We start from the raw sequence: 16,248 nt of genomic DNA on the forward strand, positions 1-16,248 counted from the left end.
AGAGTAAGTGCAGTGATAAGGAAGAGGTATGTGGGCACACGAAATCTGTGTGGATTAACTCCTCTTTAATCCTTTAGATTTGGGAGTGGAAGTAGCACCCCCTTTTTTTTCTTCCTGTTTCTCAGATGGAGGCAAAAAAAGAAGAAATTATCTCCTCCCTTCTGTATCTTTCTTGCAGAGAGCTTGTGAGGTAGTAGGGAATCTCTCAATTAATGTGCTTCCTGTTTTTTCAAAAATGAGGTTCTTCCTCTAGGTTTTTCCAGATTTGATTTGTCTGATGCATATGATGAGTGGAGTTAAAGCATCCTCTTGATGGTTGATAAACAGCCAGGGAAAAAATTCAGCTGAGGATCCCTGTCCAAGGGGCTCAAAATACGATGAATACAGAGTCATATTTTCAGAAAACAGAAATTAATTATTCATTTATTATTTCAGAAATCTGAGTTAACTCAGCCACAAAGACAGACATATAAACACAAAGACTTCGTTCATTATTGATGTTAAGATATCAAACACATATTCTGGGAGACTTTATTTAAAGTGGAACTTACCTGTGTTTTCTAGAAAGGACAAAATATCTCATGAAAGTTTGCATATGATATCCCGAGTCTCACTCTGAACTTCTCTCTGGAGAGTCCAGTCCTTGGCTGCTTTTTACTTAACTCTGAGGCTTAAATTAGGAATGGGGTGAAGTTTTGCCTCTTTTAAGACCAGGACAGTCTTAATTTTGAATCCAGGTGAGCATGTGGATTTCATACTCTTTTAAAAGAATTTGAGGCACAGTTTCCAATTTTCTATTTGGGATTTCTTCTGATTCTCAATGAGAGAGTCAAGTTGGAAATCAATGTATATGCCATTTGTGCTTACAAGAAATTACAACTGTAATTGCACAGAAAATTTGAAGCAATTTTAGGGAAAAGAAAGTCTAATCTTAGGAACTCTTAAGTAATTTGTCCAAAGTGTTTTAACATATATGAACAAGGACTGCTCATTTCCTTTTGTTGTATGTGCAAAGTTTGAATAAGGGGCTTATGGAGTGCAAGTAGTTACAAAGGAAATAGATTTCTTTATTGCTTGGCTTGCTGGTGAAATACATTTTATGTAATGAAGCACCGATTACCTAAATTAAAAATCCCAGACAATGCTGTTGTCTCGTTTGCTTGGAAGCAGAGACTGTGTGGACAACGGAAAGCTTGCTTAAAGGCAATCTGTGACCCACTCCGTACCATTCTTATGCTAATGTGAGAATGGGTATCCTGGGCACCATCTGCTGTCCCTGAGGTCCCGGCCTTGGGCATTCAAAATTGGTTTGCTTTATTAATGCTAGGCCATCCAGAACAGCAGTGGTGCATTTGTTATAGTCTATGAAATCAGAAGTTCCAATTGTAAGCATACAGAGATAACTGTCACTTTTAATAATACACTCAAACATGATAGCCACCACTTTTTCCAACCTCTCAGGCAGAGATGCCATCTTTCAAGCTGGAGTTACCTTCAGCAAATACAACAAAGGCCTCTCTGGCTTTTCAGGGTGATGGGGTTTTACTTCCTTGGAAGGTCATTTCATTATGTATTGGATGGATTTATTGGCTGGCTCTGCATTTTAACTTTTGTAAATGCCCCCTAGAGAAACAGAAGTGTATCTTGATATAAATCAAAATTAATAAATAGGACATACAGTGTGATTATTTTTAGAGGGACTAAAGGGTTGGGTTATCAAATATCCTCAACTAGTCTAATTAAGCCAGTTGAGATTTAAAGGACACCATGCATCAGTTTTGCCTAAGCGTATTGTCAAGACAAATGGCTACAATCTCAGTTGTAAGTACCTAATAAAGTCTCATCTCATGATGATTCTGTTTGTGCTTATTAGCTATATAGTTCTTCCTTTGGTGTGCATGGCTAATTAGAAAACAATTCTTGTGAATACTTACATTGCTCATTGTCAGGAGCCCCAAGTACAAGTCAAGATAGTTCAGCTGGTAGCCAGCAAGCCACGTGCTCCTGCCCTGCTGCTTGGGCCTGTAGTCTCAGAAGAGGCAGAGCACACAAAGCTCAGAACCTGCATGTCTCCTGCTTCATCCCTGTCAGGCGTGCTGGGCAGTTCCTGAGTTGACAACCAGTCCACTGCCTCCTATAGGACATAGAATCTTGGCTTCCTTCCATTTCCCAGGTGAGGGAAGCAGGGCTAATGCTGTGTCCTGGGTCCCCAAGCCTGCACCAGCTCTGGGAGCATTTGGGCTATGCCAGATTCAGCCCCAAACTGCCCACAGTGGGGGTACAGGGGGAACTGGAGGTGTTCAGGGTGTGGGGAGGCAGTGAGGCCATGGTGAAAAATGTGACAGCCTGTGGTGTCAGCTGATGGCAGGCTTTTTGTGGTGTCGCAGTGAAAGAGTGTTTTATGGCAGAATGGGCATGGAACAGGTCCCCCAAGGCTGTTGGGTAATCCCATGAGAGTGTAATTTTGGGGGTTAGAGTCTGACTCTCCTGATTGTCCCATTTCAATTTGATCTGTATGCAGAATTTATTTATGATGACCTCTGTGAGGAAAAAAATTAACCAGTTACCTAATAAGCCATGCAGCCAACAGGGAGAACAACTTTCAGCAGCTGGTTTTGTCCCCTCCCTTGCCTACAGAGCTTTCTGTTGTTTCTTTCAGTTATGGGTGAAGGAGACAAGCACTCCAGGGCCAGAGAAAATGAGAGTTAATTACGCTGTAAAAGGTGCTGGTTCTTTCCCATCCCTGTCTCAGGTGCTTGAGAGTACAGCAGAGCCAGCAGAGTTCTTCAGTACTGTCATCTTATTTTGAAAGCACTGGAAATACAAAGCTGGACCTCTTTCCCTTAAACAATGAAGAGTAGCCTTCTTCTTGGTGTCAACATTCATGTAAATTGTGTCAGGATCAAGTGAAATTCAGCAGAGGTGGATCTCATATTATGTGTATATTTTAGAAAGGAGAGTAACAGTATGTGTTTGCACTCCATAAAGCTTCTGGTGAATCTGTATTTCAATAGTTTTTGCTGTAAAATCTAGAAGGAATTGAGACATGCTGAGACATGCATAGAGGAGAAAATATTTGTATCTTGAGGACTAAGTTGAATATTTGGATGTGGAAGGTTGTCCTAGAAATCACTCTGGGTAATAGAATCACAGAATCCATCTTCCTTACTTTCTGAGTTCTTGTTTAGGAGACTGTCTTAGTGGAATGCAGGTGTAAAACAGAGGTGAAGAAAGGGGAGATGTGACATTCTACAGAATAATGAGGGGAAAGCTGACAACGATGTCCCCTTTGGCTCTTCTCAGCTGAAGTGCTGAACTTGGGCAGAGACCTGAGTATGTAAGACATGATTACAGACAGATAGCTGGTTACTCTTCAATTTCTCAGTGATTGAGAATGATCAAATCCCTGTGAAGTAGGGCCCTTACTGACCAGAGGAGCATTGCCAGGCTGTTACAGGGGCTGCTGCCCTGCTGCTCTGCCAGCTGCACACATGGAAGTTGTTCAGCACGTAGGTGCATCTGCTTATGAATGTGGTCCTAGAGACACATGCAGAGCTAGTGCAAGCACTGAACCAGGTATGAGGGGTTCAAAGTCCCTGATCTGCCAGGACAATTTCATTTCACATCAGGGACTAGTGTTTGAATCTGTCACATCTCAGCTTAGTGCAATAATCACTGGGTTTGCATGTCCTGGTTGGAAAGACTCCCATTTAAATGTGGATGATGCTTCAGAATGATTCTGCTGCATGAAAATACCACAGTAGGTTTGTTTTCAACTCACTGTAGAAGGCACTGAATTACTGAAACTTGAAGCAAGTGCCATGAAGCAAAATCGTTGTCTTCTTATCAGGTCTTGTATGTAATACCTTCAGTTCACAGAAGCTGGGACTGAAGAGTATATGCAGGATGTGTGTAAAGGCACAGCAGAGAGGACTTAATGAATTGTTTATCATCTGGGGTGCCAATCATTTTTAATAGTTGGCCAAAAAATTCTGCTGTGCTTGTACCTTGCCTGTACACTCTGATAATTATAGCAGTACAAGGTGTGAAACAGTAAACCTTTCAAGTTGAGTTCTGGTGTTCCTACTTGATTCTTCTCTCGAGAGATATGATACTGACAGGGTTGATTGAACACTTTTGAAATATGTTTTTAGTTTCTTCCCTAGAAATAACATGTGCCACTCCATTGGAAGACAATTGACAGCAACATCTAGGTTCTGGTGAGTGAAGGAAATCAGAAATGGCCAGAAGCAACTATTGTTAGAAATTAAGAGTTGGTGTCTGCACATGTCAGTGCAGTGTTCCTTATAATTTCATTGTTGACTGGGTAGGAAAAATAGTCCTGTTAGCATGCTGGTGCTTACATGAGGTGTAGGGGTATCTGTCAAAATCTATTGAGGTGCTTGAAAAGTTGTGAAATAACATCTCTGCAAAGGCTGCGTAAGCTCTTGGAGAGACTGCGGCAGTGCTTCCAAGCCTTTATCACAGCCTGGAAGTCTCAATCTTCAAAAAGGTCCTGTTTATACTTTGACACAAACAACAGCAAGGGAAAGTTTGTGTCCAAAGAAGTTAGAAATAAATTGTGAGAACAGATATATTCAGAGATGGCAGGACTGCAATGAGCAAGTCTTGGTTCTTCTGTGCAAGACTCTCTAGAGTGACAACTTTAGCTAGGGAGAGTGTAATTATTTGATTTTGGAATGCCTAATATTGTTTCCTTCAAGCTGAGTTAACTTAACTTACTGCAACAGTATATACCATTTATTCCCTTGTCAGCAGATACCGGTTGTCTTCTGCTCCCTTGTTATAGGAAGGACAGTTCAGGAGGCCAGAGGACAGGGATGACTCTCAGAGACACTGAATGCTGACAGTGGCTCAGTTTTGCTTACAATTATTTTTGTATTTCTGACTTGATGTAAGCTGAACAAGGTACTTGGTTCCTAGGTGGGTATTTTAAGATGCTGAGATACTAGTGTTACACAAATATTTTGGAAAACTGTCCATCTCTCCTTCTCTCTAAACACAGTGACATTTGCTGCTGCTTGGTGCAATGTCCCAGTTGGGAACAAAAGCCTCATGGTTAACCAGGAAGTTGCACCTTGCTCTTGCACGCTTTTTCAGACATCACACAGAGCTAGATATAGTGGGTGGGCTTTGGAAGATACTGATTATAACAGTAACAGTGGCAGTGCCTTCCTCCCACCTTGCAAAACCAGTGCTTCCAATAGAGCACTTGAGCTGAGGGTACCCGGCCATGTTGGGATGACTGTTGGGTGGAGAGCAACGAGAGCAACATTATGTGCTCCCAATCACCAGCTTCTCCTTTCCCAGAAATCTCATGAGTACTCACCTTATACCTGCAGGTTAAAACATATTTAAACCTTAAGAAACTTTCTCGTGATGTGATTTATATCCTTGTGTTTGTGCACAGTCATGGTTCCTTTCTAAGCAGAAAAGGTCCTAGCAGAATACAGGCAAGGAAGAAAGCCGAATAAAACAGTAACAGCAAAGGAGCTGGGAAGAGCAGGACTGCTGTTTCCCTCCTGCTGGTTCTGTTCATCTCCTGGTGCTGCTGGGACACCTTCCGCTGACAGGTCCGTACTGCATGTGCTCAGCAAGAGCTCTTTCCTCACTCTGTGTGTATGAGGCAGTTCATTTGCAAGGCCTCATTTAAACTGGTAGATCGAAATGCTTGCAGCTCTGCATATGCTTCCTCAGGAGAAAGGAATGTTTTCTCATTCCTGTCCTACTTGATATTTCACAGCTGCAGTTTGTCTTGTTTTCTCCCTGCCTAAGGCCCAGGAAGTGCTGCAATGCACAAGAGTGTAAAGGATTATTTATTTTAGGGCACTGATGCCTACTTTGAAAAGCTGTGTGTGTTTAGTTTGTTTTACTAGGGACTCTTATTAGAACCGCATGGGGAGTTTTCAGGGAGGAAAGGGAGGCAGTGAGTGTGCATATCTCTTCCCAAACCAGGTTACAGAAAGGTAGGTCTCTCATTATCTTAAGCAGGCAGGATGGATTGTGATGATCTTTGCTCCTGCATTTATTTTTCTTTCAGAGGGCCTGTACATCCCATTTTCTCCACCTTTGTATGACTCCATCACTGATTGCACTGATAGCTGAATGTCCTTAAGTTATCCAACACAGGTGAAAATTATAGGGAAATTAACTTCAATTAACTTCAGTAGGAACATGATTAGTCCTTACATATACCATCTCCAGCCAAAACTGACTCTGGTTATAGTGTTGGAAGTGAAGCATGAAAAAAAGAGCTGCCAAATCCTGATGCCTGGCCTGTGGGCCTCTGCATCATCATGGTAATGGTATGTTGCTGCTCTACTTCTTAGAAAACTTCTTGGAAAAGGAGGTAGACTTGGAAGAATAACTTGGAAACAGCCTTGATGGCTCCTGAAAGCTTTCAGGTTGGTAAACTGTTGAGTGCTCATTCCAGGGTGATGTAGCAGCACCAAATCTTGCCATGTGGCCAGGCTACTGCTAAGCAGTGCAGCGGTGTCACTTCTGAAGGATAAGGGAGGAGATGGAAGCGTGACCTTCACACCAGTTTGAGATCCTAAGAGCGTGGATGGAGTCTTGCCTCCTGCCCAGCCTGTATTTGATTATTTACACCAATAGGTCACTTTGCCATCCCCCTTCTCCCAGAAAAGAATTCAACAATGGACCTTAAAGAATGTGGCAAGTCTGAAATATATTAATGTATGTTAAAATCTCCCCCTCTCTCTAGGATCATTTGCATTTTTTAATTCCAGAGGCAGCTTGCAAGTCCATCCATAGTGTGCTACTGATCAGCCTCTCTGATGTTTGGTAGGCTTTTATCAGCTTAGGGTTAGTTTGTCCTGCTTTGTATGGGAGTGCTGGAGGACGAAGTTGGTTTACACTTGCTGGTGATTGGGATGCATACAGTTAATTTCTGCTCCCTCATCTCCCACCCTCAAAATGAGTAACATACAAAGCTAAGTCTTGCCTTAGACTTTCCCCAGACCTCTGGAAACTTTTGGATCAAGGCCTCATGAACAGCCAGGCTTCACGCTACTTGATGGTCATTGTGTCCCAAACTTGGGCAGATGTGGATTTAGTAGAGCTTTGATGTCTCTCTCATACAACCAAAGGACATGGATATCCTCTAATATTTCAGGCTGCATGAAGTGAGTGTTACAATTCTGATGGTGTAAGAGGTTTCCTCTGAAATACATTTTGTGTAGGTTTGTAAGTCCAAATGCAGATGTACCTGTTTACTGAATGTAAGTGTCCCCTTTGTTATAACTGGGACAGACCAGGTAACAGTATTCACAAGGAGAGAAGACAATTCTGATATCTTTTTTAACCTGGAAGAAACCTGTACAAGAAAATGTACTTCTAATGGGGATATGCACTGCTAATTACTTCTATGAGCCATCAATCTGATGAGGTGGTGTATTTTTCCTAAAATCATAGCTCCAGAAGTCAGATGATTTATGGGAAGATTCTCTGTTTTCATTTAAAAGACAGTTTCTAATTCTGCTTGCTGAGGAAGAAAGAAAAAAAAAGAAAAAAAGAGAAGGCTTGAAGATGCAAAAGGCAGAAACACCGTAAGGCAAATAAAACCTTTAATATCTAAACCCATCTTTATTGCTAAGCCAATCTCATTATTTTTTAGGATCTGAGTAACGATTTTTGAATGCCCAGGTTGGCTTTGGAACCAAGAGACCTGATTTTCACAAGCTCTAAGTACTTTACTCCAGCTGTCACACCTATAAAAACCACCCATTAAAATCATGCCTGGGCTCCAGTAGTCAGACATCCACAGCTGGGGGTGGAAGAAGAAATGCAGATACATGGCACATGCAGGGCTGTTCCATATCTGTCCTATAGCATGGTAAATGTGCAGTGTGTTAAGCAATATTGTGGTCTCTTAGGCAGAAACAAGAAATAACAGTAGAGGCTTCTTCATACAGTCTTTTATAATGTAAAACATTAATGTAAAAATATTATGAATTGGTTATGAAATCAGGAGAGCTGAGATTTACATCTAAAGAACAAATTAGGTTAAAGGGAGGGTGAAGCAGAGAAAAACAACATGATAGCAAGGGGAAGCCAGAAAGGCTCTTTCTCTGGGGAATATTCTGAAGTAAAACTGAGGAAATTGGGAATTTTTTCTTCGTTTGGGAAAGGAGGTATGTGGATACTGGTGTAAAGTCTTAATTTTGCATCTTGAAGTGTTATTTCATTACAAATGTTGCTGGTTTGGGGTTTTCCTTAAGGCCTCAGCTCTGGGATTCAGGGGTATCTCTCAGCATCCCTTAAGGAAGTAATTTCCTATGCTCCCCAACCATGGAGGAGAAAGTGGAAATTTGAGCCGAAGAGGAGACCCCTTTCTCTGTCCGCAACCCAAAGACTGCTGTTTGTGTGTATTTATTTTTAATCCTGACTCTTGATTTTCGAGTGGCTGGGGTTAGTGATATTCCATCTTTTACCCCAAGGTCACTGATTGAACCTTGTACTCTTCCTGGTGGAGTTTACCTCACTGAGCACACTCGAGGCTGGGATGGCAGAGCTGCATCTCTGCTACACTTTAATCTAAGGATAATGGTTCTCTGTAATTATTCTTCTTGGTCTTTTTGCAGCTCAATGTTCAAGGCCAGCAAATAACCAGAGAGAACAGAAGCACTCAAAGCTTTGGCTGTTGTGTAGTTTTAAAATAACATAAGATTGTAAAACAGAAGTAGAAGGGGAGAAATTTCCCAAAATAAATTTTTGGGACTCCATATATTTTGTTTCTTTGTATTTTTTTACAGGTAAGCCTGTTGTGAAGTGTGGATCTATGTTTGTTTGAGTTTTTGGCAACAAATTAGTAAGTCACATGCTCAGTCTTTGCTTTGAGATACTTTTTATGTTTAAAAGGTGCTATAATAGAAACATTTTTTTTCCAGCAGGTCCTCTGGGCTTTTCAGGTCTTTGGATGGGTAAAAAAGATGACTTGGTTTTTGAGTGAAGACAATAGAAATGTGCGTGTGTAAATAGCAGTAAAGAGAGTCCTTACGTGGGTGCATGCTATATATTCTACCTGCTCATTTTTCCAATTGTACTCATGTTTTTCAGTGAAATAAGCTGATAGTTCCACCTACATGTTCTCCTGTTGTAGGAGGCCTTTCTCTGTTTGCTGGGGATCTTCCTGAATGTGGAGGGTACACAGATCCCCTCTCCCTGCAGGTGAAAGAAGAGGGCTGTTCTGTACAACATAGTGGTAGCTGGCAGATAAAACTCTGTGTCTACAGAAAGCAAAAAGTATTCTTTTTTCTGCATAAAGGGGCTTAAAGTGGGTTAATTAACACTGACCCCATTTAAAGGGATGGCTTATGTGCCTACTTGAGGGAGAAGTTTGAGTTTCGCATGTGTTGGTGGAAATCTCTTTCAGTGTATTTACAGCCTGGTGCTGGGCTGGACAGGCAATGAAGCCTGACAAATCAAGCAGCTGTTTGCCCCACAATGAGCCAGCTGGTTGGAAATCCAGACTGTGTCCCTGAGCCGCCTGCACATTCAAAACCAGGGCATATTTGCTCCTTTAATTACTGTTCCCCCTGGTCCTTGGAATATGGGTTTGTGACAGAGGGCTTGTTCACAGAAGATCAAGAAAGATTTCCTGCTTTCCCAGCCCCTCCGAGGGGTGGGGAGGACAGCTGGGGACTGCTCCCTGCATGGGAGGGTTTCTGTGTGGCTCGGTGAGGTTCAGCCATGGCACAGGGGTGGAGGGAAGCTGCTCCTGCTCATTGCAGGCAGGGTTTGTGTAACACCAATGCTGTACATTTTGCTGAGCTACAGCATTGCTTAAACTTGAGGGAGGATTCTGGGAGAGATGGAGCCTTAAGGACTTTAAACTTTTCCTTGGATTCATCTCATCAGGTGTGTGGAGGCGGCTACAAAATAAGTCTGTCTTGGTGGTTGCCTGTAGTGTGAGGGTCCAGCTGTGTGATCCCAGCAGAGATCTTACATAGGTGTGCTCTCTACCAGCCCTAGGAGTGAGAGGAAAACCTCCCGTGTGACTAATGCAGTGCAACTAACTGGGCTTCTGTTAAATTACTTACTCAGCTCAGTTCTGATGATTCAGTTGTCTTTTGTCCCTGCTGGTCCAGACTCTTTCCTGACAAGGTAACACAGTCCTCATAGCCTTGCTGATAAGCCCTGAGCACTTAAGAGCACAGTGAAGGAATTTACCTGATGCTCCCAGTCTCCACAGGGGATATTGCCTCTTGGTGTTCTCTGTCAGTGACTTCTTCTGGTGATGCAATCAGGGAGCTGCTTGTATTGAAGTATTATCAGTAACACTGAGAGCTGTCAGATCACTTTGGGTGGATTTGCTCTTGCTCCTCTCTCACTCTGTGTAGGAGAGGCAAGGCAAACCCTGCATTTCCAGGCAAACAAAAGGTATTGCACTTCCAATAAAACTTCTTTTTGAAAAGAATGATGATAAATTAGCAAACTGCTGAGCAGGGTTGTTTGTGCCGTGGAAGGAAAGTATTGATCCTCCCCAAGACTGACTTTTTTTTTGCTCGTTTCAGCAATATAATGGGGAATGGATTAAACTGTGACTTAGTTTAACTCTTTGTTTGTAGTAATGATGTTATGAGAAATCCAAATGAGGTGAAAATGGAAATTGGTATTTAGAGTCTCAGAAAAATGTGGCAAATTAACAACAGTTTCCTAATTTTTCATATTTTTATTGCCTGCTTTTAAAGCTCACAGAGAAATAGAGAAGAAGGTGTGAATAATCTCATTAGAAAACCTGACCAGTTCTTTCCTTCTCTATTTTATCTTGAGAAAGAAAGAGGAAATTCAAACTGAAAAGTGTGCCATGAGTAACAACAGAAAGACCTTATTGCATACAAGGGGCTGGACTATAAGAATTATCTGCCAAGAGGCATTTTCAAGGAACAGAATGGGATTTGAGGACACAGTAAAATTTTACCAGTGCTAACAGCTTTGGCAGCAATGAAGCAAAGATGATGTGGAGCGCAGTCAGTTGTGAGGCTTGTAGGCTGCAGCATCTGCTATTTGAGAGGCTCTCCTTTTGCACAGAATCCTTCTGCATGGTGATAAGAGGTGGAATAGGGGGGCAGGGCAGGGCTCTTTGTCTGCCCAGAGACTTCAGAGCTTCTTGGAAGTGGCACTGAATAACCAAGAGCGTGGCAGATCATCTTCCTCTGTGCTGCATTAGCTGTTGAAAGAAATTGTACATGTTGTTTAATTAATTAAGTTTCCGAGCTGAATAATAGCATGTTTGCTGGAGAGAAACTTTAATGACACCACAAAGTGTCCTCGAGCAAATTAAAAAGATATTACTTTGAAAGGTAACTGCTCTGAGCCACACAGGGACTTCTGGGAAATGCCTGGGATGTCTCAAGTAGAGAGACACGTCTTTGTTATCAGGAGGATAGTCCATGCTCCTGGGCATCCACAGGGAAAAATCTGCCATTCCCAGGAGGACCTTATAATGAGGCTTCTGGTGGGGAATTCTGCCCCCAGCCCTCCAGTGGGGAAATGGGTGAAGTTCTGAGATCTGACAGCAGTCCTGCCCACACCCTAAGGGAAACCCATCTATGAGCTGCCTTGTGAACCTGAACCCCACAAACCCAGTGAGATTCCCACTGCTCTTGGTAGCTTTGGAGTGGGCCATAAATGCTTTGTTGCCATACTGAAGGGTTTTGGGGACTGCAAACTGAGGTGGAGACTATAAAATGCCAGTCATTCATCCCATGTCTCCCTTCTTCCCATCTTTCTATGTTTTATTCTCATTTGACTTTCATTTTCCTTTGTTGAGGTCCTTGTTTTCTGGCCACTTGACCTCCTGCAAACCCCCTCTGGTCAGTGGGGTGAAGGGAAGTTCTCAGACCAACTCCTCAGGGTTTTGGACTTTTCACTCATGGCTTCAGAAGAGCTGCTGAGGCAGCCTGGGCCCCAACAGCTCCTCTCGCACATGGGTACCACACCAGCACGGGGTGTGGGGCCTGACTTTGGGTGTTCATTTGGATCTGAATTTGCCTGTGTAGAAAAGCACTTGGATCAGACCTTCAGTTCAAAACTCCCTGAGGATGAAGCTGTAGGCTGCTCCACAGCCAAGGGGGGTTTGGCTGAGGCAGTGGGTACTTTGGATCAGCCCAGGGGTGGAGTGTGAAGCTCCAGGAGATGCTGGCAGTGGGTGCTGGGGCAAACTAAAGCTCATTTCTTTCTGCTTGATCCTCTGCTGCCTTTCTGGGGCTGTTGTGCTGTAGCAGAGGCAGGAAAAGTGGGGGTGTCTTCATTCTTTAATCAATCATCTTCCAGGAGAGAGGGACCTGGTGAGAGGTGAGGTGTGTGAACAGGGGGAGCAGTGAGGGGATGAGAGTTGCCTTGGGCTTGCCACATTACAAATGCTCATTGGAAAACTGGTTTCTGGTTTCCATTTCCAGCTCTCCCTGTTGGACTTCACTTGGCAGAGCTTTGGATTTTGTACCTTGCCCTCTGTGAGTGCTGGAGGGAGGTTTCCCGCACAAGGCTGTTTTGCTTGGAAGCATCTGGGATGTGACCCAGGTGTGGGGCCAGCCCTGTCCTGCCCCTTGCTGCTGGGGGCTGAGTGTGTGCCCTGGTTACAACATGAATCCCAGGATGTCTCCATACTGAGTTTCGTTTAGCTGCTGTGTTTTGTGCACTCTGCCAGGTGAATTCCCATTCCTGGTTGTCCCTCAGCAGGTGTGGCTCTGCCCTCCTGAGGCCTCCTCGTGATGGAGAGGCCATTGCAGGACCTGCACCTCCTGGGGAATGCATATTTATTGCTGAAGTGTTTAGGGTGTTAGAAATTACTCTCTGATTCTGCAGCTGACAAATTCCCCCAACAGTAACACCTTTCCCACTCCTTTCCTGGCCGCTGAATTTTCCTTTGATGAAAGCAAGCAGCACGTGTGTTCAGAGTGCCGGTGAAAGGGAATTTCCTGACTCAAGGTGAACTGTTAGGGCATGTATGGGCTCCTTTAGGAAAGTGAGTATGTTTGTAATAAATTTTTTCCTGTGTAGAACAGGACTTTTTGATCTAAAAGTTCAAGCTGCTTTTTGGCTTCCATAATGGCTCCCTGGATTGTTTGAAAATCTTGACTTAGTTACAAAGTCTGATACAACCTGTGTGCACAGCAGTCCAGAGCAGAACTTACTGGTTATTTAACTGGAATACAGGGACTCGGGGGAAGACTGTTAATGCATTTGCAGTATTTTCACTGTATGTGGTGATCTCAGTGATCAGATCTATATGCACAAGAAGAACAGGGATGTTTGCAGTTCCTTAGTCCCACAGTTTTCACAAGATCCAGGAAAACTGGAGGCACTCCCTAGACAGGAGTGCACTGGACAGACATTCAACATGTAACACAGTAGACACCCATGGCAATAGCACACCAGGGACCTTTCATGAGGCATGTCAAGCAGCTGTGCTTTAAAAAAACAGAATGAAAATTACTTTTTATTACCCCCTAAAAAGTTTTGGTAGAAAATTATGCATAATTGAAATAAAATACTTTCCTATTCTTTGATAGAAAGGTGGAAAGCAATCAAAACTTATTTCAAAAGAAAACATTTCTTTTGTGTTTGATTTTTTTTTTTCTTACTTTGGGTTTTCTTGAATGCTCCTTTCCACCACCACCAGCATTTTTTAACTCCTAATACAATTGCATGAATAAAGCTTAGGATCATTTTAGGGATATTTTCTTTTGCATTTTCCTTTCCCCACTCCTTGGGGAAAAAAAACCCCAAAACCTGTGTAAAAATTCCAAAGTGAAACTGAGAAGGCAGCAGTGTAATTTTGTCACTCTGTAACGTTGCCAAAATTAGAGAGGCTTGGAAAGGTAGAAAATAAAAAGGAGGGGACGATAAAAAGCAAGAAAATCAATCTCCTTACTCCTATTATTTGTATCTAGGAACAGAAAAGAGAAGAAGCTTTGAAAGATTTTCATTATAGCAGTGTTAACTTCCACTCCCGTCCCTCCTCCTGTCTCCCCATGTGCTTTTCATATGTTTTGTATTCCAGATGCTTTCAGGAAGGAAGGCTGGAAGACAAGAGAAGGGTGTGAGTTTCAGCAAGCCCTAATGAGAAGCACCTTGGGTGTTTTTGTCTCCTGGGAGAGCAGCTTGCTGTGTGCTCCTGCCTTGGCTCCTCCAGCAGCGCCCAGGGGAAGCGGAGCATCCAGGCTGGTGACACCACCAGGGAAGAGGCTGCTGGGATTTCACCTGAGTGCTGGACCCGACTGACAAACAGTGGTTAACCAGAGCTAAAGAGAGCATTGCAGGCATAGTTGAGCTGAAGGAGAAACAATGTGAATCTAATTTGACTGGGTTGCTAATTACAAGGCTTATTTTTCAGACTCTTTCTGTATCATTACAGGGTGGAGGGGTGTAAAAGTTGGGTGAACAGTTTCTCTAGGAGCAAAAATCCCTGCTGCTTAGGGGTGTTTTTTCACTGTTGCAAGATGTGGGAAGGGTTCAAGATGCAACTAGATTGCTTGGTGGAAAAGAGATATTCAACTAAATGTTCAAACTTTGCAAGAGATCAGTGCAAATGAATGTCTGTTTCTTAATGCTGGGGTAAGGCAACCACCATGGGGAGTGACAACACTCCTCTTGCAAGGTCTTGCTACATTTTGTGATATGATCTACACCCCATACACCCCAGAGTGTTAAGCATTTCCTTATAACGCATAGGTTAGCGAGAAGAGACTTGTCATCTCTTTTGGGGCTCTCCTAGGCCTTTACAAATTGCAGCAGGAAAAGCACTAGCAGGAATGGGGGCTCACTGCTGAGCTTCCTGGCCAGTGTTTTTAAATTTAGTACACTTATGATGTGGAAAGTAAATTTACTTTAAATAGGAAGAGCAAGAATGGTTGATCTAGGTTCTGTCCATCGCTATCAACAAGATTTGCCTGTCACATACTAAGCTGTGACTGGAGCAAGTGAGCAAGCTGAACAGCTCTTGGGGAACTCTTATTTAAGAAATGAGTTCTCCATTCTCTTTTTTTGTTTGTTTTTCCTCTTTCTGTAGAGTGGTTTTCCTCAATTTTTTTTTTTTTTGAAAGTGTGATGGAGCTATACCTTATGACAAATTCTTAAAGATTTGTCATCTGAACAGGATTGCATTCAAAAAAACCCATTTTTTTAAAAAGCAAGTTTGGTTTCATGATCTGCTTGACTTTATCTGTCCAGTTCTGTGTAATATGGATAGTAACAGTTGCCATCATGTGTAGTTTTGATCCATGAGAGGCTACTTCTTGTTTGATCCTACTGTTTTCAGGAAAAAGAATTCACGTTGCCAGCTTCTTGTATTGAAAGCTGCGGAAACAACGTCCAAATAGATTGGCTAAGCAGATTCCTTTGGCCTAGCAACAGTTTGTTTCACCCTGTTAATTGGATGAAAATGGCTTCTGGAATTAGTTCTGCAGGGAAATCCTCATTTTTGCAGATGCAACACTTACTCTCTGATTGTCTTGCAATCTGGTTTCAGCAAACATTCCAATTTTCTGGTTTCAGGAGGCTGGGTTTTTTTTGGCAAGGAATATAATTTACCAGGAAAGATAAGCAGGGGGAAGGTAAAAGGAACATGAGCACAACCCTTGTAAGGTACTGGCATCGACATCTGTGTGCCATGTTTTGTTCTGGTGAAGGTACTGCAACCAGGCTCTGGATTCAGCGTTGCTCTTGTGATACCAGTTCTGCGTCTGCTTTGGTTTGAGATGATTTACTGTGTGGTGCATTTGTAAGCAGGATATGCCAGAATTAGAACCATTTATCTGCCTGCCTTTTCCTTCCCTCAAATGTACCGCTTTCAGCAACAGGGCCTTGATCAAAGCCAGTTCTGACTTTTGTCCTTTTCTGGTAAGAAGGGCAGAAGAACAGGGTGAATATTTGTTGTTTTCAGTCCTTTATCTCTCTTTGGGTTTTTTTTTCTGGAATGGGTTTGTTTTGCAGATTGGAATTCGAAAGGCAGAGTTGACTTTTCTGTCCCAGGAACTGGCAGAAGAGTCCCAGGGAGCACTGACCTTGTAACGGCCATGGTTGCAGAAAGCTGTTCTATTCTGACAGAGCTGAGTTGTGTGCATGGCCAGCCCATGCAGGCTCAGGAGGTGTGGTTGATGAAGAAAAGGAGTGGACTTACTTTGTCCTTCTGAACAAAACCCCAAAAGCAGGAGCAGACAATGCAGGGGCACTTTTGCCAGAGAGGTGAGGTGTTGTGGCAAC

General features: G+C 42.9%; 1 long non-coding RNA gene across 1 annotated transcript in view; it reads left to right on the plus strand.

Moving 5' to 3' along the window:
* The first annotated feature begins 6,222 nt into the window (after positions 1-6,222).
* Positions 6,223-16,248, plus strand: part of LOC138110474 (uncharacterized) — a 33,082-nt gene continuing 23,056 nt past the window's right edge. The window contains exon 1 of the long non-coding RNA XR_011150945.1: positions 6,223-6,425. This is a non-coding gene — a long non-coding RNA (uncharacterized lncRNA). The remainder of the gene's footprint in view (positions 6,426-16,248) is intronic.

Source organism: Aphelocoma coerulescens, chromosome 4A (genome assembly GCF_041296385.1).
Source record: "Aphelocoma coerulescens isolate FSJ_1873_10779 chromosome 4A, UR_Acoe_1.0, whole genome shotgun sequence".
In the NCBI taxonomy this organism is placed as follows: domain Eukaryota; kingdom Metazoa; phylum Chordata; class Aves; order Passeriformes; family Corvidae; genus Aphelocoma; species Aphelocoma coerulescens.